The sequence below is a fragment of the Chroicocephalus ridibundus genome, chromosome 3, assembly GCF_963924245.1.
Source record: "Chroicocephalus ridibundus chromosome 3, bChrRid1.1, whole genome shotgun sequence".
Taxonomy (NCBI): Eukaryota; Metazoa; Chordata; class Aves; order Charadriiformes; family Laridae; genus Chroicocephalus; species Chroicocephalus ridibundus.
Window position 1 is genome coordinate 104,835,282 of NC_086286.1, and position 22,079 is coordinate 104,857,360.

General features: G+C 37.1%; 1 protein-coding gene across 2 annotated transcripts in view; it reads left to right on the plus strand.

Moving 5' to 3' along the window:
* Positions 1-22,079, plus strand: part of CSMD1 (CUB and Sushi multiple domains 1) — a 1,197,532-nt gene that overhangs the window by 673,021 nt on the left and 502,432 nt on the right. The window lies entirely within an intron of this gene.

Below are 22,079 nucleotides of genomic sequence, written 5' to 3' on the forward strand. Positions count from 1 at the left end.
CTCATTTGAGACAGCCGTATCTAAGAGCTTTCTCATACTGTTTTCTACCATGTTTCCATGTTGTAGTAGTTCAGTTTAAAAAGCAGGCACTGATTTCTTAAAAAATACCTGCACGTTGCATCCAAGCCTCCCTTTTTGCAGCCTTCCACTCGAACAACTTGTAGAGCAGGAAGGGATTTCGAATCTGAGTTTCTGTTTTGTCACTGGACTTTAGACAGAGCCTTTTCAGACTGTTACAGCTAGCACAAGAATTGATACATAAACATTACAAATGCTGCTTAGAAAATTGCCTTTGCACTGCTTCCTTCTGACAGCACAGAATATACTGTTGTGTTCAGTATTTACCAAAACAAAACTAATTCAAATTGACATTTTCATGATGCTTTTGGCATACTAAGCAGATGGATTCCTAAAATAACATGGTAAATTAAGCAATTAACATACACTTATAAATTTAATAATCTAAATGATAAAATAATTTAAAACTGTGAAGAGGAATAAAAATTCTAATTTTGACAAAGTAATTTCACAGATCAGTATGCACTGGGGTAGGTCTTTTCTTGCGGTCCATATGGACAAGTAATTTATTTTGGTTCTTACCCCCTAGATTTCCACAGGCCAATTATACAGGTGTTAAATATTTTCATTTTGATTACAAATACCAAAAGCATTCTGAATTCTTCAGTAAAGTGACAGATTGAAATGAGACAATGAGCAGACAGCTGAATGGCCATGTGGGACAATTAGTGAATTTGTACATCACTTACCCAAATTTACACTTTATGTAATGAAACATAGTATGTGTATTTAATCTTTAAAGGCATATTTTTAGTCAGCATATAAGTATAAATTTTACTTTCCCGTATATGGCTTAACTGTATAAGCAGTATTAAATTGAGCTAGTGCATAAAAAATTTAGAGTAAGCTAAAGCATTCACATAACTAATAATTATATTTTGCATTCATTTCTAATGGGATCTATACCTCAGGAGCTAGCGTTTATCTTTCCTTCTGTCCTGAAGAAGTTAAGGATTAATGACGTCACTCCTTAATTTCCTCTTCTGTTTCATACCTGTCGGCCACACTTCTCTTTCAAACTGTTGAACCAATTGACATAACATAGTTAAGTTCGGACCAGTTGCTTTTAACTTCTGTGTAATATCAAAATAATTAAAAAAGGTCTGCTTCTTCCAACTGTAAATATTCTATGTTGTTAAAGTTAGTATCTTCCTGTAGATACTTTATCTTGATCTATAACCTCAGAGTATCACAGTCCTGACAGTATCACCGCTGTGTTTGCTGACAAACCATTCTGGGCTTCCAGACCAAACCCACTGCCATGGTTTAACCCCAGCCAGCAACTAGAAGCACACAGACGCTTGCTCACACCTTTGAAGGGTGGGGGCGAAGAGGGACAAAAACAAAGGAGGGAAAAGGGAGAAAAAAACCCTCATGGGTTGAGATAAAGACAGTTTAATAGAAACAACAACAGAAAAGGAAAAATGCCAATAATAATAACAATAATAATAATGAAACCGGTCACTCTCACTGCCAGATGAATTTGCACTGTCCCAAGCAGTGATCGCGGATTTCCACCCCCCAGCTAACCCCTATTTACAGACTGAGCACGGCTTCTATGGTATGGAATATTTCATTAGCCATTCCATAGTTCTGTCTATGTTTCTATGGGAAGCTGAAAAAAGTCCTTGAATGTTATAAACATCAGTTAGCAACAACTAAAACCAATAGGTATTAGTGACATTCCTTTCACAGCAATCACTAGAAAGAAAGTTAACTCTTTCCCAGCTGAAATCTTCTTTCTCACTCTGTAAATACATTCCCCACCACAGCTTCCTCATATGGTCAGGAGCTTCAGGATTAGTTTACTCCTTCTCCATACAGAAATAGCACTTCTTATACTGTAAATAGACTGTTTAGTCTTCTAATTTCTCATCCTACACATAGAATGGATTGTTTCCCAATGCCTGCATATTCATCTATCTGAACAACTTTTCATATAAGAAACAAATAATGACTGATTTTCTTCTGTGGCTTTGATATCATTTTTCGAGATAGGATAAGGAGAGATGGAAACTAATATGTAAACAATATACCGCATTTTCATTTCAAGGAGTTAGAAATGGCTAACATGCTATAATAGTTAAACGAAAGGGTAGGTTGCCATCATTTGCTGTAGTATTAAATGCAGACGCTACATGCTGTAACATTACGTGCTGCGGCATTACATGCACATTGTATACTTATACATACATGTGAAAATATCTGTAAAAAATTCAGAGATATTTTTTAGTCTTCATGAACTGAGCATACCCATTAGTACATTTTATGTATTAGATATGAAAGTAAGCTAATTGTTTTTTGCTCCATCTTTTTCCTATGATATTGAAAAGGTAGTAGTACAGTCTTTAAAAATTGAAATAGAAGAGGCTGTAACTTTAAATTGAAACAGAAGAGCCTGAAAAGGATCTACCTTTCAATCAATTCTTTTGCTATTTTTTTGTCTGCATGCGTAACTATTAATTTGTCAGATATCCGTGGTTAGCTGAAAGACAAGCTAACAGAAAATACTGATCAGATGTTTGCCCTCCTACCAATTTCACCAGAAAAAATGACATATAAACAAAAATGAAAATGCTCTAGTAAAATTATTTATAGTACAGTATAATTCTGTTATATGATTTCATCTTTGTTAGCGTTAAAACATTCTGACATTTCCTAATTAATGTTATTATATATGCTAATTCTTGGTAAGAAGGGTCTAAAGAGCACAGCTGAGAACATTCATTCTTGTTTGCATAATTGCTCTGAGCAGCTGTATACCTTATTTCTTCAATACAAAACGGTAAATACCAGTTAAGCCAGATAAAGATTTGCTAGTGCCATTTCCAATCAGTAGATGACTGAAATTACCATACATAAAAATACATTTGTTTTCATAAGAAGTTTGAATTGGTGTATCTTTATTACATACATAACTTCAAATGCATGTATTTAAATACCAAGAATCTGATAGTCTTTTTACTTTTCCTTTTGTTTTGCTAAGTGGTGTCATCAAGATGAAACTTAAATGACATGCAGTGTAACAAAACATCGCTGTGATTAATTTTATATTAGATAAGTTTATGTATCCTGCAAGTTTATTCTGCTAGTTTCTGTTAAACCAGGTTTAGGACATCAAGGTAGCGTGAGATGAGAAATAAAGATTACATGTGCTGTGCACAATTAAATGAAATGTCGCACATTTTCCCACATTTTCCTGCAAAAGCTGGCATGTGATGTGCAGAAACGAGGTTCCCTGTGCTAGAGAACAGCCTTTAACAGGATTCCTGGTTACTTTTTAATGAGCAGCATTAATCAGGAAACGCCTATATGAACACAACACTGTTGGGCCCCAGTTTCTGTTAGCGCGGTGTGGATATGCTCGTAGGAGAGCCCTGCCGAAATATTTCCTGCCTGCTGGAAGGGGACTGGCTGCCCCTGGTGACTGATGGAGATGGCAGAGGAGCCCAGTGGAGGTGCAGGCGGGGGCTGCCACAGTGACACAGAGAGGGATGTGCCACCTTCTGCTCCCCCCCGGGCTTCCCCCTTCTCCGTTGCCAAGTGGCAGCCTTCCCTGTTCCCATTACTGCCAATAGCCTGATTTTGGAGAATTCCTGGTTTAAAATGCTAATTATAAAGGAAAATTGCAGTCATCATTTATGCTGATTACTTGGCAGTCCAAAAAAAATATCTTGCCTCAGAAGTTTTCAGAAATATCTCAAGCCTTCTCACCGGTTTGAAGATAAATGCATAAACACACAGTATCCTGAGCATTAACCTACACATTTCTGAATATTTTAGGATCTATCTATGACTTTCTTTCCCTTCATAAAGATGAAATTAACTTCCAGATACAACATTTATCATTTTTCTTGCTCAGATTTTGTCTTCTTTTTTTCTTTTTTCTGCATCACAGTCTTTGCTACATTGCCTTACTATTCCATATGGCATGCCTTTGGCTAGCTCGAGGAAGTGTCACAGCTTCACTCTCCATTAGTTCCATGATATCATGCTACAACAGTAGATTATAGCTACAGTAATTCTGTATTCTTTTGTCAGGGCACGTGCAAGCAAATCGATCTGTTAACGTCTGACAGTAATGAAATGCTGGCACTTTAGACATCCATATACTCTGTGTATATATTATACGTGATCTATTTAAGGACATCCTTAGAATAACTAAAAACAATATTGGCTTTGTGTATATTTTATGGTAAAACACTGTGCACAGTTTGTCACTCCTCCTCCTGATGTTACATGTGTTCTAACAAAAGCAGCCTCAGTGTCCAGACCTGCAAGATGCTGAGCACTTTCAATTCCCAGTGAAGTCTGCCGCTGAGAACAAATTAATGTCTTACAACTATTTACACGCTGTGGCGTAAGTCCCTTATGAGCCTTACAAAGCATGTCTGTGTGGATGTGCACACAAATTGAAAAGCACTTGCAAAGTGCACCTCATTCTGGGATGTCACTCCCGCACCTTGCCTTTGCTTGGCTTCTCCCCAGCGCCCAGTCCCACGGGTGCAGTGGGTCATGGGTGACCCATGCGGGTGACCTGGTGATTCCATTGCCTACAGTCATCTTCAGCATGAACCACTAATGCAATCCCTGAAATATTTTAAGAGTTTGCCAAATGCACATTTGAAGAACGCAAAACACGACTGACTGACTTCCAGACTGTTAAATCTGTTTATATTTTAAAAAATGTAGGATGTCATTTTGTGGCAGATGCTTTTATGTATCTTTTTCATATTTGCAAATTTTGTTTGTCGTAAGATCTGCCTAATAACAGTTTTACAGAAATATTTTAATTGGGAAACATACTGTTATAACTGTTATAACCAAGTTATATTTCAGTGTGATCCCCTTTCATCTGTAGTCACCATTTTCCTCAGTGTTTGTAGCCTTCATAACATACTGTTCAAGAAGATTTTATGTCTGTTTAAAATAAATTTTATGTATTCAGTTTTATACTTTCCTAATGTTTCAAAACCCTTCCTACCCTGATTGCTCATGGAGCTGGATTTTGAATAACGTTCATTATGACAGCAATATTTTCCCCCTTTGTGTGAATTGCCTAGGAATTGTTCTTGATGTAATTGCTCTTGATTTAAATCTAAATTTTACTTCAGATAATACAACTTAAGTCTTTTTATGATTCCTACCTTAACTTTATGAGTTAAGGAGAGTTTATGAGAACTTTCCCAACCAATATGGCTTGCTTAGGGGTCAATGCCTAAAAAGTCACTCATCTTGCAGGGGAGGTATGGATCCATAGTGAATACCTGGACTTCTGTCATTTACATGCATCACTTTGCCCTGGAAATGGTAAGCTGTGGCTTTAAAGCCATTTTGACTTGGGTGATGGCTTCACCTAAGAAAGGCAGGAGAGAATCAATTAAACTAATTTTTATATGAAAGGAAGTAGTTGAGATCTGTGTCATACCGAACTATAGAATATTTTTAATTTGCATGATTATCTAATTTTAAATAAATAAATAAACAAAAGGTGTGATTTTAAAAAAAGTGTTCTCTATTTCCAGATCTCCTAAAAGTAAAGAACAAACCTTTGTCAGCAGAAGTGCAGTAGTTACTGCTGTTCTGTCTGATTTCAATAAAAATGCGTTTATATTGAATAATGATGGGAGCAGTGGAAAATCTGTAGCTTAGGACTTCATCCAATGTGTCGTCTTCACAGATTTCAACACTATTAAACATATTTTCCCCATTCTTGGCACTCATTTTTGGCTTAGATTCTTCTTTTCTAGGTTACATAATAGGCTATACAAATTCTTATATTATATGTATTTACTTTGATAAATTTTAAGTATGAGCTATTGCATTAAGGAATGGCAGTAAATTTTGGATTTACATATTGTTTTATACATATGTACAGTAAAGCAGATATATATGTTACAGAAGAAGAATGTATAATCTTAGCTGTAAGGTAATGTGAGCAAGCTATCGAAGTCAATAGGATTTATTTGTATTATAATGTAATCAGAGTTAGACCAGTGATTTTGAAAATCCTGTCTTTCTGCTCTATTTATTAACATATATATCATTTTAAAACAAGCGAAGTTTTTTACCAACAAGGACATATATTTGGTAACTGATGCTTTTGGTTTTTATTGTTTTGGTTTTGATTTTTTTGGCTGTCACTTTCTGTGCGTTTTCCCATATATTTACTACAAATACTTTTTAGGTAGTAAACCACTCATGAATGTTTCTCCCACTTGTCCAAAAAATAGTGAAAATAGCAATATGTTCACCTGTACCACAGTAATAGAAGATACAACTTAAAATGTTTTTCCAGTTCCTAATTACTGGGCTTTTGTTTTTCACTAACTTCTATGATAAAACATATTTTCCTTTGGTATGTCTTCCATGAGTGGGTCTTTAATTCTTGCTGTTGTCTTCTGTGTATTATCTATGAACAACAGGGATTCCTCTTTTGCTACTGACAGTGTTTCTACCAACAGTCCCAGCAAACAGCACTCCTTCCTTAAATGTTTCAGTTTAGCATTGCTCTTCTCACACTAAAGAGTAGCCTGTTTTGACTTGAAAATTCTGTTAATAATTGATACCACTTATCAAAAACAGCCAGCATACCTCTAAGTGAGACTCTGTGGGGCTTCATCAAGGGAAAAGGAGATATTTCAAAAAGTAAGGTAGGTAACTCGGTGGGTTGGAGTAGAGGAAGTAGGAAGAAGACTTTAGCACAGCAAGTGGTAATTCCTGGAGCGGGAGATAATGGTCCACCTTAATCTGGTTGCATCTCTACAGCCGTTACTTTCCAGGGCAGAGGTGGCTGGTGGGGTCAGCAGTCGAAGGGTGCCTTACCGGGCGTTACGGTGCATCCACCATGGATGGACAGTGAAGGCTACATGGAGCCAGCAGCCAGAGCAACCCTGGCAAGACAGCGCTGTTGTTCACAATCTGTCGTATGCCAGCTTGGGTCTATTTCTGGGTTTTTAATTTTGTTCTCAAAGTCTATTATTGAATGAAGTCTTTCTAATCTCAGTGAACATTTTCCTCGTACTTTCCCACGTCAGCTACCTCCTGCATCAATATATTTAGCTCATAATTCTGTTTTTACTTATTTCAGGAAAGGGTAGGACATCCCCTGGGCTGGGGTTAAGAGCTTCAAGTAAAGATCTATACAGACAAGGTCATACACTGTGAACAACTCCGTATAGTAGTGACAAATATATCAATCCTGCCAAGCTCAGAACTATTCATTAACTCTTGGAATTAATTATATCCATTAGCAACAACACTGGACAGGCATTCAGCAAAACAGCTTAGGTGATACTCAATATTACAAATGTCTGTATGTAAGCACTTAGCTTCTCGAGTGAGAGTCACAAGGCTGACTCTGGATACTTAGAATAGATTGGTTGGAAATTTTGACTTTAGACTGAATCTCAAACTGCTGCTGTACTCCAGATGTCAAAGTCAGTGAACAGGAAAGTCAAGGAACAGGAAAAGCTGGAGGTAAACTTGTGGCTGCTGCATAGAATCATAGAATCATAGGTTGGAAGGGACCTCTGGAGATCATCTAGTCCAACCCCCCTGCCAGAGCAGGGTCACCTACAGCAGGTTGCACAGGAACACGTCCAGGCGGGTTTTGAATGTCTCCAGAGACAGAGACTCCACCACCTCTCTGGGCAGCCTGTTCCAGTGCTCTGCCACCCTCAAAGGAAAGAATTTCCTCCTCATGTTTAGGTGGAACTTCCTATGCTCAAGTTTGTGCCCATTACCTCTTGTCCTGTCCCCGGGCACCACTGAAAAGAGCCTGGCCCCATCCTCCTGACACCCACCCTTTAAGTATTTATAAGTGTTGTATAAGATCCCCCCTCAGTCGTCTTTTTTCCAGACTGAAGAGACTCAAATCCCTCAGACTTTCTTCATAAGAGAGGTGTTCCAGTCCCCTAATCATCTTGGTAGCTCTCTGCTGCACCCTCTCCAGCAGTTCCCTGTCCTTCTTGAACTGGGGATCCCAGAACTGGACACAGTACTCCAGGTGCGGCCTCACCAAGGCAGAGTAGAGGGGGAGGATGACCTTCCTCGACCTGATGGCCACACTCTTCTTGATGCAGCCCAGGATGCCATTGGCCTTCTTGGCCACAAGGGCACATTGCTGGCTCATGGTCATCCTGTTGTCCACCAGGACTCCCAGGTCTCTCTCTGCAGAGCTGCTCTGCAGCAGGTCTGCCCCCAACCTGTACTGGTGCATGGGGTTATTCCTCCCCAGGTGCAGCACCCTACACTTGCCCTTATTGAATTTCATAAGGTTCCTCTTTGCCCAGATCTCCAGCCTGTCCATGTCTCTCTGTATGGCGGCACAGCCTTCTGGTGTGTCAGCCACCCCCCCCAGCTTTGTGTGATCGGCAAACTTGCTGAGGGTGCACTCTATCCCCTTGTCCAGGTCATTGATGAATATATTGAAGAGGACTGGACCCAGTACTGACCCCTGGGGAACACCACTTGTCACTGACCTCCAGCTAGACTCTGTGCCCCTAATCACGACCCTCTGAGCTCTGTCTTTCAACCAGTTATCTGTCCACCTTACTGTCCATTCATCTAGCCCACTCTTCCTAAGCTTCCCCATGAGGATGCTGTGGGAGACCGTGTTGAACGCCTTGCTTAAGTCAAGGTAGACAACATCTACTGCCCTCTTGGGTACATTCCATCGGGGCCCATCAACTTGTGAATATCTAATTGATCCCTCACTCGATCCTCCTCAACCCAGGGGAAGTCTTCTTCTTTCCCTGTTACTCCCCAATGCCTGGGACTCGGGAGGGCTGGGATGAGCAGTAAAGACTGAAGCAAAGAAGGCATTCAGTAAATCCACCTTCTCTGCATCCTCCATCACCGTGGCTCCTGTCTCATTCAGCAGTGGGCCCACAACTTCCCTGGTCTTCCTTTTGCTTCCAATATACTAATAGAAGCCCTTCCTGTTGAGCTTGACATCCCTGGCCAGGTTTAATTCCAAGGCGGCCTTGGCTTTCCTTGTTTCATCCCCGCATGCTCTGGCAGCATTCTTGTAATCCTCCCAAGCGGTCAGTCCCTTCTTCCACTTACTGTAAACTTCCTTCTTCCACTTACTGTAAACTTCCTTCTTCCACTTACTGTAAACTTCCTTCTTCCACTTGAGCTTTTTCAGAAGCTCTCTGCTCAACCATGCAGGTCTCCTGTGTCCCTTGGCCGATTTCTTGCTCTTAGGGATGCACCGATCCTGAGCTTGGAGGAAGTGGTCTTTGAATACCAACCAGCTTTCTTGAGTCCCTTTGCCTTCCAGAGCCCTAGCCCATGGGATCTCTCCAAGCAGTTTCTTGAAGAGGTCAAAGTTAGCCCTCCTGAAATCCAAGGTTGTAATTTTACTTCTTGTTTTGTGCGTAGTACACATGATGTACATAATTCAGTTACTTTTCATGCCTCTAGCTAGTCACCTCTGGGAAACTGAAATGCATAGCCAAAGGTATTTATGTCCAGATCCGAGTGGGTTCAGCATGGTCTGAGAAGGTTGATCAAAGAAGTCTCTGTGCTGGATATCACTTTTTGAATTCAGAACAGGGTAAACTTTGAAACAGGTGCCTAAGCAGTCAGCAAGCTGGAAATAATACGGAACATGTCCAGTACTGTAACGTGGACTGTTGATGGAAATTTTTGTCTCAGATCATCAACACAGAGAGTATCTCAGCTTAAAGGTTCTTGAATCACTCTCCTGAATTTAAGCAACTGAAATTCCATGCAGACAGGACTTTCAGTAACTAAGTGGTTCACTGAATGCTTGACTGTGATATTTATTAATGCAAAGTGCTATATAAGATCTTGGGATATAATGCCATCTGCTGGCATTTTATTTGCTATTTAAGTGTGTTGCTTAGGCTTATGGAAGACCCTCCAGTTTCCTGGGGGCTACTGCAGGCTCTCTGGGATACCTCAAAGGACTGAAAATGACACTAACAGGTGTATTTATTTGCCAACACATAGCTGCAAGGAGGCTGACGCTCCAGAAAGTCACAGGGCCCCCATGGTTCCCTTGTCAGCTCTGCAGAACACATGTGGATGTTTTGGATAGCCCAGACTATCTAAAGTGTCCCTACATGTGTAAGGATATGCAGGAAACTGAAATGAGCCCAGATCTTCTCTAAATGTAAATGGCATTTTAAGCATCTCTTCACAGACCATCTGCATGCAGAAAACTGGATTTAGTTACCTAAATCTCAAAGTAAGCAAAGGACACTTGGTTCTCCTAACAGTTGTGTGGGGACACCCAGGCACATACCTCCTCTCAGTCTGCTTTCACATAGAGGAAGCTGAGTTACCTAATTTTGGCAGACATCTGACTTTAAGATGCCTGTGTTCAGCAAAAACTGAAACATCCTGTAGTTCAGCTGTTTCTAGCATACTTACATATTACAGGTAGACAGAGAAAAAGAATGAATAGTATCATGGATATTGAAATGCTCAATTACACAGAACAACTTAATAACAATTTACTAATACCCACTTTGGTATTATTATATGCATTATTTTTCTATTACCTTTTACTATTCTTAAATATTGGTTTTATAAAGAATTTTTAGTTAATGGAGAAATTACGCTCAAAGAGATGGATGTGTTGGGAAAGCTTTACGTACAGGGTAAGTAGGCTGCCTGCAGCAGACGTTGGATATTTCTTAATATGTACAAAGACACGGGGTAAACGATCTTTGGCCCATCTATTAGGAACAAAATTACTTTAAAGTAAGCTATCTCTCTAAGACTGAGAGTATTAATTAGAATTTTACAGAGTGAAAAGAGAATAATTACAAGTAGATTGACGCTATGTCTACAGTTTCAAATAGGATCTTTTTTGGTTTTACATTATGAAGTTAGACACATCTGACATATCTAAGTGATGTCCGATTTTTCTTTGACTTTGGATATTGTTGAGGATATAGGGAGAAGTATCTTGGTTAGGACATTCCCTTAGCACACTTGTTAGATTGATGAGATCCAGATTGCAATAGTGGCATTTGTTTATTGGTAAATCCCAAATTTGCAAGAAGAATTGCAAGTTAGAAGTGTTCTCAAAATCTATCTAGGCTGTCAAAATTTAGTTAACTGTGTGTTTTTAAAAAAACATTTTCTTTTTTAAAGAACTTACTACATTTATACTGGGCTTTCTGATGGCCACTGTTCACCAGTCTGACCAAGTAGGATTTTCAGAAAAGCATCTGAGAAGACTTACTGTAGAAATACTTATTTTACTCAGTAGGCTGGCTTCATACTGTTACTTGTCTCAAACCTAAAAGTTATGTTTTTATTTAGATCTGTTCAGGGTTTTAAAATTGCTTATGTGTTTCATTCAATGACTGTCTCTTACAAAATGTCTAAACAGGCTGTGGAGTGGGGACTCAAAAACAAATCCTATTTTTGGCTATACTAGGTTACAGTCTTGTTTTATGTCTATTTTTAACCGAATAAACTTGAATTCTTCTGCACAAATTCATAAAAATTCATCAGGAAAGGCTGAAAGTGTCCTTACATCAAAACAGTTAAAATATGCTGGAGGAGATTGCAAATATAGGTTTCCCTCAGGCACAAAAGGGAATTTATTCAGATTTGCAACATCGTAGTGCTGTTGCATAAAAGCAGCCATGTCTTCCTCTTTACAGAATTCCAAGGAAAGCTGTGGCTCTAACTGTAGTTCCTCTGCATGTAAGACCTAAATAATGGAAGAACTGGCTCTTGGATTGTCACTTCATCCTGAATGATCTGAATGCCAAACTGTTAATTGGTTTTCAACACTGAGGTCACATGCAGAAGCAAAATGTCAAGTGAACGCTCAAATAAATAAATTTTTAAAAAATTAAAATAAAAATTAAAAAAAAGAAATTAAATAAACTAAAATAAAATAAAAACCATTTTAGTACTTCTATGGTCAGCATTGGTTTACACAGATGTTTAATATTAGAGCTTGGGCACTTTAAATTCCACTGAAGTCACACTTTCGGTACTTCAGTCCTTTTTCTTGTTTTTTAATCTGGCTTCAAATTTATGTAGCTGTCCTACTAATGCAATCTTTCAGAAGAGAAAGTTCACCTAGGGCTTTCTAAATCTTACATGAGTATCATTACTCCTTAACCATCCTTCCTTAGTCATGAATGTGCAATTTTGCTTGAAGTTTTATGTGTCAGGACAATCATTTATTTGAACTGATGTTTTCAGTCTGGCACATTCTTCACTGTCTTTCTTCTTGGGAAAATTAGCATAATGTCTTTGAAAGATATCCAATTGAATCCTTAATTTATATAGTGTCTCTTCATTTTCTGATTGGTTTTAAAAGCTTAGTTAAGTGTTTGAAGCAGTATAAGATAATATAAATGTTACCCATTCTCCAGTAGTATGGAACTTGTTGGATTAAACAGATATGCAATCTTTTTATATATTTCTAACTAATTATTATTTTTACACGTCTGCATCAAAATATAAATGCAGGTCATTTCATCTATGTTTTGCATGATTTTTTAAAAAATGATCTCCTTTAAATAGATGCATATTCAATGAGTCTCTGGTCTAGATATAAAATATCTCTATAATACATAGATTTGGACAATTCATTTTAACTGTGATATAAGGTAAAACTGGTTTTGAACACTTTCTTGCACTTATTCTAATGAATAAGCAACACTGAATTAAAATATTGAAAAAAAAATAATCCCAAACTTGTTTTAGTGGTATCTTCTTTTTGAAAAGAAAAATAGATATCCCCCTCAAAAAATACCCCAAAGTATGTAATATTTAGAGTTCTTCACCGCAAGAAAAGGCAAAATGTAACTCGCCCTTTCATTGACTCCAAAGAATACTGAAAACCGACTTAATGTATTTTTATGCATGTAATTTGCGGATCAAAGGAATGGAATGCTTTCATATAAGGAATGACTAAGTTTGGAGAGAGAAACTCTTTAGTCTAGAAATTAGATGCCAGAGAATAAACATAATGGAAGTCTATAAAACCGTGAACTGACAGAAAGATGGTGGGGAGGGAGGGGGAGGGAGGGGATAAGTGGTAAAGAATTGAAGTGAATCATTAAACGCAGGGGTTATGTAAAAAATCCCAAGCCCTGCAATTTGTATTATCAAGGAATAAACTACACTGGTGCTGAGTCACCAGGCTCTTTTATTTTTTCTCCTAAAAGAGGGCAGCTCCTAAGTTATAGCTATTAATAGACAGTATTTTTTCCCCTTTCAAAATTAAGTCCAATAGCCCTGTGTCACTGTGTCAGAACCATAAATGATTAGTTTGTATCTCCAATGATCCCTAAGATTTCAGAACCCTATTTTCATCTCTAAGTCTTGTAGATTTTCCAACAAAGAATTTGAATGAGTGTTTGGGGAGAGGAGGCTGGAAGGTTTCTCTCCACATCCTCTCACAGATCTTGCCCCAGAAGGCTATGCCTGCACATCAGTTGACTTTGTGTCAGGCCACACATAACATATCTGTTCACCTTTGTGATTACATAAATTCATAAAAACGTTGTCAGACCGGGCACAGGTGCATGATAACAAAGAACATATATTGCCACTCTCTGAAATACTGTCCATAATGCTTTTTTTGTAACGAGCCTCTTTTTCCTGACAGCATGGAGAGAGTGGTACCACCTGTCCGTATGGATTTTATCGTGGTTATTAGTCTTATGGTTTATGTTTAAAAAATAACAGAATGCTAGAAGAAAGACTGATGCAGAGCTCAGGGAAAGTGGTGTCCAGCTGACATGAAGACAGATTGTAATACAGCAGGCTTGTGAGAAATGCTTAAAGATAACTTGGAGTGGCAATGTATATATTTGCAACAGAGAGTTACTCCTTCAGGCTATTCTATATCCGCCAATGGATAGCATGCAAAATAAACTGTGCCGTGAAGGGGGAAACGCAACAGAGTTGACCAAATCCGTAGAATGAAAGCATCTAAAAGTGCATCCTATGCCTACTTTTTCCACAGTAAGTAAATAGCTGGAAATGCAACAGAAACAGTGAATTATTGTGAAACTGTCTTTTAGTTATTTTTTTTCTAAATTACATTTTAATTTAACCCATGTTGTTCGTTCTTTTTCCGTTTACGGAGAAGTGATTACATCCATGTTATTCATGGACTATAACTCCAAAATACAAGATCCTAAAATATGATAAGTTTAATTCTATAAGCTGATATCTGTAATAACTATAATGCTGTCTGAAAAGAAGCTATCTCAGAAGCTTTTACAAACGCAAATGTATAACTATTTCAACATCTGTATAAATTGTGCCATGCCTCAGAGAAGAGGGTTTTTTACTACACATTTGTGTACTGATATTTGTTATCACTGTTTAGATACTGAAAGATATTTACTCACACTGTTAATTTGTCCCGTGTCTAATCATGGAACAGTCTGAATGAGGTTAATAGAAATATCAGTAAAAGTAACCAGAATGTTATCCATAAATGGTAAATGTTGAAGTAAATCAAAACTGCTCATAATTCAGAGGAATATTAATAATTCAGATCTAAGTTTAGGCACCTAATTTAAGTGCTTAAATTTAGAAGTAATTTTTTCTTATGCTTCTTGTATTGTCAACACAGGGAGATTCCCAGGTTCTGAGTCACCGTCTAGAGGAGACTTGTTAAGTTAGGTGCTAAAAATAAGTAAGAATAATATCTCTTTTATTTTAAAAATAGCACCGAAACATTCCATTGTAATATTTTCTAAAATTATCTGCATCGGTTTTTTGTACAAAATGGAAGAGGTGTAAGCTCCTGAATAGTTCAAAATAGTTATTAAAAAAAACCCCATCATTTTTGAACTCAAATCACTTTCACAAACAGGAATTAAAACAGCTTCTGCATCACATTAATTTGAATTATTTTCTTTCTACTTTCCCTTTTTACTCACTTTGGGTTCATCCATGAGAACTCATTATTTCCCCGTGTTCATCAATGACCACGTTGAGTTGGGTAGCACAGAGTTGTCTAGGTTGTAAGGGACCTTTAGATCATCAAGTCCAACCATTAACCATTACACTGCTAAACCCACCACTAAACCATGTCCCTAAGCAGCATGTCTACCCGTCTTTTAAATACCTCCAGGGATGATGACTCCACCACTTCCCTGGGCAGCCTGTTCCAATGTTTGATCACCCTTTCCGTGAAGAATTTTTTCCTGATATCCATCATAAACCTCCCCTGTCACAACTTGAGGCCATTTCCTCTTGTCCTGTCGCTTACTTTGAATGACTACAGGAACTCTTAAACATATCAGTCATTAATCACTTTGTTTTTACATAGAACGCTAGAGTTATGGATATTAAAATAAGAGTAGATCATAAATACAGTTAAAAAACACCAAAGTGCAAATATTTTAAAATTAAACAGCGATATTTTTTATTTACTACATTATTTGAGAACAAAGGAAGAAACTGTAATAAATTCTAGATTTTGATTCAGTGTTATTTGTCCAGGGCATGCATTTTAGAAAACAGTAATTTAACAAGATCATGAAAATTCTATCATTAGCAAAAAGTTAAATATAAAATAGCATTCTTTCTTTGTTACAGCTTCCTGATTAGATTGAATTTATCAAGGATTAGTATCAGAAATACCAAGAATAAGGATCAGAAACAAAAATGTACCCTCTGAAAATAAAGTGGCAAGTATTGTTACTTGGATTTTAAGAAGTGGTATTTCTCATACAGAGAGGAATGCTGAATCCTGCCTCCTTTGCATTACAGATGAGCATTTACCATAGCAACCTCAAAACGTGATCGAAGAACCATTTGAAAACATCTCAAGCATTAATCTCCCTATTCTGTATCTTTTAATTGGCGTGACTTCACTTGAAATGGAGACAAATGGACTTGGCTTGTGTAATAATATGTTTACAATGACAGTAGACAACAAGCTAGTGGAAAAACAGGGGTTTCAAAAAGGGCCTGATATTTAGTGTGAGCGGTATCAAAATAGAGGCAAAGAGTTTCAGGAATTGGTAGGGCAGTGACAGCAGACTATATGTAGGACAGCTAATGAGCAAGCTCAACTTATGTCAGCTTCTTCGGGTTATTTGCTGGTGATGGACTGTAATTCAGAAGAATTTTGTCCCAGCCATGTGTCCGGCAATAGTATGGGGGGAAAAACGTTCTCTAAGAATAAAACATAAACCAAACCAACCAAGGTTACTACAGTAAATGCCACTTTGCAGACAGAGTCTTGTTTTGCACTGTAATTCAATGTGGAAAAGGTTTATATAAATTTTTTAGAACAGCTTTAATAACCAAGGAACTGAGAGGCAGAATAACTGCAGTATATTTTATGTATGTTCAGTTTATTTCATGACAAGTAGAACCATTTTATTTATTTTTTATTCTTAAAGGAATCTTATAGATCAAAGTATGTAAACAAAAGTATGTTATCAAGAAGATAACAAAAATTATTAATTTCTCCAACTCATGACTGGAGTGTCTGGTTCTGGCTCAGTCTACCTGGTTGATCGTGTTGCATCCCCCGGCTAGAATATGCACTTTCAGACAGTGAGCCAGGATTAACACTGGAGTTACCTGTGATGCTTTCTATCTTCCAGTGACTGCACAAGTTGTAAAGAAGCATAATATGTGTTACAGTACAGCTAGTTCCAAAGCGTTAGGATGTAAGCTAGGATGTAAGGGAGAAGCAGAAGCTAGGGAATATTGAGGGTATGGGCAGAAGATAAAGAGGAGGGAGCAGGGCAAAGATGAACATTAGAAAATCTGCATATTCATGCAATGAAATGCTCTCAGGAGCAGACTGAAGTCTAAGTACCGGAGGTGAAGCAAGAGCGCCAAGAGACCCGGGAGCAGTGTAATGTGTAGATATGTCAGCTGTTTCCAGGCTTTTATATGCGCAGGACTTCTTCCTGTAGGCTACTAATAATCTCCAGCAGTTATGCAAACTGAACACTTGCTGATGATTCATCAGCTGGTGACCCTTTGTGAGCCATTATCCTCAATGAAAATGGTTGCAGATACAATTAAATTAGGAGTAAGCTGTTGAACTGACTACACATGAACCAATTCAGATAGCATCCTGAGATAGTAGGTTATCCTCATTGTCATAATTTGCTTGAGCTCTCCAATCTATAGTAAGAGTTTATGTATCTACTCTTTGTAGATGTCCTTGACACCCCATGGTGTCTCAAATAGAGATACATGCTTATGTTTAATCAGCTGAATCCCACCTAAGGTGTCTACTTCAAACTGAGCTGAATATCTTTCTAGGCTGTTTCAACTAAATCATCACTTATTAAAAAGGAAGTTTACAAGTTGGCTCAGCTACGTTAAGTCACAGGCATTCAGGTTTCTTAATCTGAAATTAAAATCCATCCTTAGTCGTCTTCTGTGGTATATACAGTAAATTTTGTCAGTGATTTAGGTAGCTATGGTCTTTTTGTTTCACTAGAAGCGAGCAAAAGTGGTTATTCATTATTGGGTGAACTGTGAGGAGAAGAAATTTCTGAGACTAAAACAGGGGACAGATCCTCTGTGTCTGTGAATTTATGAATAAAAATAACAAAGAGGTGTTAACAAAATAGAATGCTCAGCCGCTTCAACCAAAAAATTACAATTCAGTTGAAGATAGTGAACACTGTCAATCTCGTTTGCTCTCATTGGGATACATTTGGTGCACTGATGTTGTACTCGTGTGAGTAAATTATAAAATGTGTATATTTTTTTTGTAGTAAACGTTCAGTAAGTTTGTGCCGCTGCTTACTATTAAAGTCAGAATTGTTCCAACTTTTCAGGTCTTGTACTTACTTTGCTTCTGAGGTTCAAGCAGTGAATGCTTTTGCATTTTGTTTGTTATTCATTGTTATGGAGCAGTTTGGATGTGTCCTGGAGTACTGCGCAGGGGAAGCCATTCCATTCCAGGTGAAAAGCTTACAGCTGCAAAGCGGTCTATGTTTGGGGACAGGTTGAGATTTAAAATAGGGCAAGTCCAGTGACAAATACAGAACTTTATTTGAATAATCAGAATTGTTCTGAGAACTGTACTTGTAGTAGTTGTCAGTTCTCAGAATCTAACGTTTTCTTAAGATCCTAGTCTGTTTTGTATTGCTTTTTAGATAATGGGCATTTTACTCTGTAATGTTTTTCTGGGTTTCTGTCAAAATCCAAGTGATTGCTGCATACAAAATATGCTATTCAGTAAACTATCCAAGATTCACAGCAAAGAGCCAGGTTACTGTTTAAAGATGGTATTATCATTGCTGGACACAGACCTGTGGAAACTAGAACAGAGTATCTTTACTTCAAATATTTTAAGAATTTGAAAAAAAGGATGTAAGAAAACCAAAGGAAAAAACTTACACAGTTTAAATAAAATGTTGTTGAATTTAAGGGAGACATTAAGTTTCATTTATGCTGTTTAAAACACTATACTCACTGAACTTTACTGCTTTGAGAATTATAATGACTTTCCCACTTTATTCGGTTTGAGGTTTCTTTGAGCTTTCCCTCTTCTGTATTGGAGAATATAGATAATATTTAAAACGGCTATAAATTATTTGTGAAATTTGTTGCATTTTTTAGTTTTCTTGTCAATGTTGTCAAACTATTTATCAAGTATTCCAAAGAGTTTTTATCTGAAATTAATAACTTTTGATGCTTTATTGTTTACTCATGGAAAATTTGTAATAACAATAAGGTAGTTTTACATTTGCTGGTTGTGAAGGAATGAATAGGCTGCATTGGGCAAAGTACTGCCAGCAGTTTGAGGAAGGTGATCACTGGCCTCTACCCAGCAATGGTGGGGCCACACCTGAAGCACCGTGTCCAGTTCCGGGCTCCTCACTACAAGGGAGACATGGACATGCTGGAGAGAGTCCAATGAAGGGACACAAGGATATTTAAAGGACTGGTGCATCTCACCTATGAGGAAAGGCCGGGAGAGCTGTGTATAGATTACACCTGTAATTCTTACCTCTTTTGATTGCTATAAACACATATGTACATGCACACACCCATCCAAACACCTTTTTGCATTTCAGATTTATGAATGTGTAAAGTATCAAAATAGCAAAAATAGGTTTTATTATAGTTTGGGACTAAGCAGCCACAAAAGGAGAAAATTTCTGCCATTCCAGTTTGGGACAATTAATCCTGGCCTTCTTTTATTATCAATGGAGGATCCTCCAGAGAACAGATACTAGATGCTCAAACAGCCTGACTACAGATTGATCTCTGCATTCACCAGATATGGGCTCAAAGAGAATTCATCTAAGTTAGATATTTCAGTTAGGTATCTAAAGCCTTTAGGCTGAATAAATTACTTCCTTTCATCTTCTTTTTAAATTTTGTTCCCAAATACTGGCGGGATAAAAAGTGAAAATGTGACTGTTTTCTCAGTTTTGGACACAAACTAGAGTTTCTTTTCGGTAGTGTTCTTTGTAAGCAGGGATGATATATATTATTTAGCAAGTAGACGGAACTGCAAATAATTTTGAATGCAACATTTGCAACTACAACTCTGCATGCGCAAGAATTATGACAAATTTATCTACCCCAGTTAAACACAGAGACTTCTGTCAAATAACTTCTGTGTAAAGTTATAGAACAGACTATTTTCCAAATAATACATTTAGGCCATTTAATTTATTTGTCATAAAAGCAAACAAATCTTTGGTATCCAACGGTATCAGCGTTGTTTGAGCATAATCTCAGGTAACATCAGTGTATGGTTAAACTCTGCAATGGCTGACAGTTGGGTGATCCTGTGTATTGCCATATGGATCCAATAACAGGCATATTCAGTGAAATCAAAATGGCAGGTTTTCCTATTTACTGTAATGAAATGTATCACAAGGAGTGTTAAAAAATGTCATAGCTTTTTATGCAATGTTAAAAAATACCATGAATAAAAGTAATAGTACCTGGCCTGCAAAATGAAGGCAAAAATGTGGAAGTTTACTATAAAGAGTTCTGGCAACATCGTGTCTGGTTTCATTGAGCCAATACAGAAATGTTATTTTTGCAATTGTCTACACACTATAGATATTAGATGTAATTACTTGAACCAACTTTAAGGCCTTCTAGGCATATATTACCCACAAAAAGTTTTATTTGGCCACATTTTTATACCATTTTTACTTTTATCATAAGTTGCAAGAGGAGGCTAAATATGTTCACAGCATAAGCCTCGACAAATTTCACAAAAAAATCAATAAATTGTTTTCACAAGCCTTTCAAAGAGAGGTTTTATTTGCGAAGGTTTTGCTAGAAAGATTAGTTCCATATGAATAGTTCATTTCACTGATGTAATTTCAGTTTTATCTTGTACTTTGATCTAGCAGAAAGCTTTCAAAAAGTTGACAGTACCTTAGGGAAATCTAGTGTCATGGAGATATTACAAGTTGAGATAATTTCTGAAGAGAAACAAGTGTGCTTATATACTGGTAAAGGAATAGTTTAACGTGTTGTGTTTCAGTTTTCAAGCCAAGTATTTTATATCTACTAATCAAATGGTTATTAAAATAAATTACTTAATAATCTAGAACTTTCCAAACTATTAAGAAGATATTCTTACACAGAAAATACATAAAGAACTTTTGCTGATTGGCAGTCTGTTTGCAGAAGTTGACTTAATACTGTATTACTTTGATTCACTTTGGTAGATCAGAAAAAGCATATTGTATGAGATTCATAATGACAAACACTGTACAGGAACAGTGTCGGTGAAAATAGACAAATACCTGTTGCAATTCTGTCTTCATGACATTCAGCAAAGAATGACAGGCTTGCTAATGAAAACATTAATGTTTTTGCAGTTTTTTAAACTGCAGACTTGATTGAAAATGCGCATTTGATTTTTATCCTTGTTTGAATCATTCAGACTCTATTACTACTATAAATTTTGAGTCCTAATGTAAAATATATGGCTGAGAACTGTCAGAGCAGCAGACATTTTGTATTTCCTAAATATAGGATACGTTAATTTCTGTGTACTTCCTACCAATTTTTTTAAATGCCTCTATGACTCTTAAAACTCCTAGCATACCTGCTGTCAGCTTTTGAGTGGATGGTATGCCCAGTCAGTGTTCTTTAATTTTGTGAAATACATGTTTTCTTTAGTCTACTGGGAAAGCACATTTTTAATTTTTTTTTTCCTTAAAAAGGCAGGAAAAGATAGCACTGGTGTTTTTCAGCAAGAATCTGATAAAGTTGAAATCTTGGTTTCATCATTCAAGCAAATCTCCCATGGATTTCAGAGCTCAGTTCTGAATAATTTGTTCAATTGAATATTTAAACTAACTTATAAACGAGCAATAAATAAGTAAAGTTTGAAATAAACGGTTAACTGTTGCAGTCCAGCTGGTTTTCAGGTTGTTTATGCACATAGCCATGTAGAAAACCTCTGACAGATGTGTTTACTGCTGCATTTATAATAACATAGGCACAATCTATGAATCAATTATTATTATTATTGTGTAAACAATAAGATTTTGCATAAAGGGAGGAGTAGTCACTTAAGATGCAATATTATGACTCTCAGTTTATGTGGTCAAGCTTAATTTTAGCCTGTGAATAGCCCTATTGGAAATATATTTAAATATTTTGTGGCTGGGTTGTCTTTTTATGTCACTTGCTCTCAAGCAGTTTAGACAAAAAGAAGGTACTTGTTTTGCTTTATTTATTTTTTGCTCTGGATACCTTCACCTCCCTATGTTTTGGGAAAACAATTTATTATTGCCCTTTTGAGAATCTCTCTGCTGAATATCTTAGAAGTTCTTAGCATTCATGGGATCTTGTCGTGCTTGTTTACTAAAATGTAATTAAGGAGAGAAGTCTGCAGGTTTGATAGAATTCGTTTTCAGATAAATCAACAACTCTGTCAGAGTAAATTAGGCATCGCATCCTGAAGTCCAGATATTTCAATTGGAACACTTACGCTGTTGGTGAATGAGACATTTGTGTCAGGAACGTAGTATGTGTAGGGCTCTAATTCATCTAGCTTCACATTAATG